The sequence below is a fragment of the Aquarana catesbeiana genome, linkage group LG01, assembly GCF_042186555.1.
Source record: "Aquarana catesbeiana isolate 2022-GZ linkage group LG01, ASM4218655v1, whole genome shotgun sequence".
Lineage (NCBI taxonomy): Eukaryota > Metazoa > Chordata > Amphibia > Anura > Ranidae > Aquarana > Aquarana catesbeiana.
The window spans coordinates 44761438-44766356 of NC_133324.1; the positions used below are offsets into that span (position 1 = coordinate 44761438).

The window sequence follows — 4919 nt, forward strand, 5'->3', positions numbered from 1 at the left end:
TCGACTTCCCTGGCATAAAACCGGTTTGATCCATATTTATTAGGAACGGGAGGATCCCCATCAACCTGGTGGCCAGGACTTTTGCTAGTATTTTTAAGTCATAATTTAACAGGGATATAGGTCGGTATGCTGAGCAGTATGAGGCATCCTTTCCTGGTTTTTGGATCAGTACTATGTGGGCCTGCGACACTGAGTTCGGTAAACATCCTGCCTCTAGGCTAAGGGCGTATAGTTTTTGTAGGCATGGGGCTTGGTCGACTATATACGTTTTGTACCAGTCTCCCGGTAGTCCGTTAGGTCCTGGGGTCTTGTTAGAGGGAAGTGAACGGATCGCCAGTTTGATCTCCTCTACCGTAATCTCCGCCTCTAACAAGGCAATATCCTCTTCTGTCAGAGTCGTCAGGGTCAATTCATGTAAATATGAAAAATGGTCAGGGGGTGTCTGTGAGGTGGTAGAGCTGTACAGTGAGGCATAATAGTCTTTGAATTCATGCAGAATGTCAGGCGGGTTTGAAGTGACTTCCCCCCCACAGCAGTGTGTATTGTGGGTACCACAGTTTGAAATTTGGGGTCAGCCACCAAATTGGCTAGGAGCCTCCCGTTCTTATCCCCAGATTCAAAAATTCTAGCTTTCAACAGCCTCTCTGATAAAGCGGTGGAGCTGGATAAGTGTAAAGATAGTGCTCTCTGAGCCTGAGCCAGGGAGGAGTATGCCCCAGGAGAAGAGTCAGCTGCGAACGCCTCCTTGGCTATACTCACATGAGACTCCAATTCTTTTGTTTCAGAGGCATAATCCACCCTGGCATCTTTAATTGCAGATATGCAATCACCTCTTATGATCGCCTTAAAGGCGTCCCAGGTCACCTGTGCATTGGTTACATTTTCATTGCATTCCCAGAATTGGACAATTTTCCCCGCATGTTCTCCTCCACCCTTTCATCCTGCAACCAGTGTGTAGACAGTTGCCAGCATCCTCTGCGTTCCCTCTCTCCAAGCCGCAAAACAACTTCAAGAGGGTAATGGTCTGAAATACCGGCCGGTAAGTAAGTTTCTGAGGTTACGTATGGCAAGGTGGAGGGGGAGCAGAAGGCCAGGTCAATTCTGGAGCCCGAGCAGTGAACTGCAGATAAATGAGAGTATCATTGTTCCTGAGGGTTCTTCCATCTCCACACCTCTGTGAGCTGCAAGGCCGAGGCCCATTGCACCAAATCGAGGTCCGGCAGCCTAGTTGGATTTCAGGTGTCCAATCTCCTGTCCAGTATGCCATTAAAATCCCCTGCTATGACAAGTCTAGTGACCATTAGGGATGAGCCGAACACCCCGAATGCACCAGAACCTGCGAATGGACCGAAAATTCACACAAACGTTTAGAACCCCATTGACGTCTATGGGACTCGAACGTTCGAAATCAAAAGTGCTCATTTTAAAGGCTAATTTTCATGGTATTGTCCTAAAAAGGGTTTGGGGACCCGGGTCCTGCCCCAGGGGACATGTATCAATGCAAAAAAAAGTTGTAAAAATGTCCGTTTTTTCGGGAGCAGTGATTTTTTTTTTTTTTTTTTCTTTTCTTTTTTTTTAGCCTATGGCGTGCAAAACACACCCCAAAAACTTCACCCGGTGCATAAAAAATGTGCACACACATACAGAGTGCTCACAAAAAAGTGCCACGGGTACACAGACGTGCCAATTCCCTGATCCCCCGGGGCGTTAGGCTCCAGACGGGGACAAAGGTACTTACAATGGTCTATCTGGCCGAAACTAGACAGACCCCGTTCTCTGGAAGGCCTGCCGAGACAGGACCCACCCAAGTACTAGGTGGGGCTCCCCCGAAGGGAGACCCCATGAGAGAGGGCGAACTAAGCCAAAAGGCCATGTCCACCCCTTCCCAAGACTTTCAGGGCTGGCCCGAGGACCCGCATCCTTACTCATCGTGCAAAACGTGAAAAAACAAGACGTGACAAACAAACATAGGGTTTCAAATAAATAAAAAGTGGGGGAAGGGATAGTGGAGAGGAGAGTGAAGAAGTGGCCATTGTGTGAAACAATGACCAGGCCCTCCGGCCAGGAATAAAAAATTCCTCTGGTCCTAGCCAAAAGGCCCGGCCCAAGAGGCAGGTGCTTAAAAAGCGTGTTATATGGTGTAGTGACCTTGGTGCCCAAAATCAAAGTGTCTGCCACACACAGTGATTCTATGGCACCCCTGGCCTGCCACTCCAGGGGCACTACTCCATAGGCTTTCAAGTTCAACCCCGACCCACAGCCCAGACCACAGCAGCCCCCACCACAGGCAGAAAGGCGTGGAGATCCAGAAGCTTGGTGAGAGCCCTTTACCATCAGGCTCCACCGTCGCTCGCATCACTCCTACCTAATTACATTCAGGAAATACTAGCCACTCCCCCCCCCCTCAAGGGGTAGTAAGCGTTCTCTCCCGAATAACTGTCCGTAGCTAGAGCTACCACAATCCAGGCCAGAAGGCCAGGGACCCGACCCTCCGGCCAGACCCATGTGCAGCACCCATCCTCACCAGGAGGTCCTTTCTAGACTGGTTGGGTAGGCCCACTGAAGCCCCCATGGGCAACAGGTGATGACTTTCCCTCAACCGTCTGTCCAGGTCCAATTACACCATCGGATTTGCATGCGCCCTTCCCACTATTGGTCGGGCCAACATCGTCTCCTCTGGAAACTGATAAGAACAGATACTACTACACTTGATCTTAGCCAAAAGGCCGAGAAGCGATGGGAGCAGTGATTTTAATGATGCTTAAAGTAAAAAAAAAAAAGTGAAATATTCCTTTAAATATCGTACCTGGGGGGGTGTCTATAGTATGCCTGTTTAGTGGCGCGTGTTTCCCATGCTTAGAACAGTCCCTGCACAAAATGTCTTTTTTAAAGGAAAAAAGTCATTTAAAATTGCTTGCGGCTTTAATGTAATGTCGGGTCCTGGCAATATGGATGAAAATCAGTGAGACAAACGACATGGGTACCCCCCAGTCCATTACCAGGCCCTTTGGGTCTTGTATTAAGGGGAACCCCGCACCCAAATTAAAAAAAGGAAAGGTGTGGAGCCACCAGGCCCTATATATTCTGAACAGCAGTATACAGGTGGTGCAAACAAGACAGGGACTGTAGGTTTGTTGTTAAGTAGAATCTGTTTGTAATTTTGAACGGGTACATTTTAAACGTGTTTAGCTCCAGCCAAAAAATCTTTTTTAAGCTTTTTGGAAAACATAGGGAAGGGTTATCACCCCTGTGACATTTGTTTTGCTGTCTGTGCTCCTCTTCAGACGATTTCACCTCACTTTTTGTCCCAATGATAAATTTTTTTTGAAAATTTGGGGTTTTTTATGAAACAAGGATTGGTGATAAAGCATCAGTGGAAAGGAGAAATGTTTTTCCCATATTAACTCTTAGAGGAGAGAATTTCCCTTCCTAGGGGTAGATTTCATCTCACTTCCTGTTGTCTCCTTCCGTTTGCAAGTAGGAGTCGTTTGTAAGTTGAATGTTTGAAAGTAGGGGCCTGCCCTATATACTCAGCAGAAATTTGGACCTTAGGTGTTGTTGTGGCCACAACACTGTAAGCCCTCACAGGGCCCTGCTGTGAAATATTAGATCAAGAATTGTAATTACATGCCCCTGTTGAAAAGGGCAGCAAAATTGGGCCTTTGGTGGTGGTGGTGGTGCCACAACGCTGTAAGTCCTCACTTGCTCTTGGTGGGCGCAGAAACGGGCCCTGCTGTGAAATATTAGATCAAGAATTGTAATTACATGCCCCTGTTGAACAGGGGCAGAAAAATTGGGCCTTTGGTGGTGGTGGTGGTGCTGGTGCCACAATAATGTAAGTCCTCACTTGCTCTTGGTGGGCGCAGAAACGGGCCCTGCTGTGAAATATTAGATCAAGAATTGTAATTACATGCCCCTGTTGAACAGGGGCAGAAAAATTGGGCCTTTGGTGGTGGTGGTGGTGCTGGTGCCACAATAATGTAAGTCCTCACTCGCTCTTGGTGGGCGCAGAAACGGGCCCTGCTGTGAAATATTAGATCAAGAATTGTAATTACATGCCCCTGTTGAACAGGGGCTGAAAAATTGGGCCTTTGGTGGTGGTGGTGGTGGTGGTGGTGCTGGTGCCACAAAACTGTAAGTCCTCACTAACTCTTGGTGGGCGCAGAAACGGCCCTGCTGTGAATTATTAGATCAAGAATTGTAATTACATGCTCCTGTTGAACAGGGGCTGAAAAACTGGGCCTTAGGCACTGGTGCTGGTGCCACAACACTGCAACCCCTCACAGATACTCTAGTTGGAAAGCAGGAACGAGCCCTGCTGCAAAGTATTGCATCAAAAATTGTAATTACACGCCCCTGTTAAACAGGGGCTGAAAAATTGGGCCTTAGGCACTGGTGCCACAACACTGCAACTTCTCACCGAAACTCTAGTTGGAACGCAGGAACAAGCCCTGCTGCAAAGTATTGTATCAAAAATTGTAATTACACGCCCCTGTTAAACAGGGGCTGAAAAATTGGGCCTTAGGCACTGGTGCTGGTGCCACAACACTGCAACTTCTCACAGAAACTCTAGTTGGAACGCAGGAACGAGCCCTGCTGCAAAGTATTGCATCAAAAATTGTAATTACATGCCCCTGTTAAACAGGGGCTGAAAAATTGGGCCTTAGGCACTGGTGCTGGTGCCCCAACACTGCAACCCCTCACAGATACTCTAGTTGGAATGCAGGAACGAGCCCTGCTGCAAAGTATTGCATCAAAAATTGTAATTACACGCCCCTGTTAAACAGGGACTGAAAAATTGGGCCTTAGGCACTGGTGCTGGTGCCACAACACTGCAACCCCTCACAGATACTCTAGTTGGAATGCAGGAACTAGCCCTGCTGCAAAGTATTCCATCAGAAATTGTAATTACATGCCCC

General features: G+C 47.9%; 1 pseudogene; it reads right to left on the minus strand.

The window, feature by feature from the left end:
* Positions 1-2650: 2650 nt before the first annotated feature.
* On the minus strand, positions 2651-2738 carry LOC141124419 (U2 spliceosomal RNA; annotated as a pseudogene).
* Positions 2739-4919: the final 2181 nt, after the last annotated feature.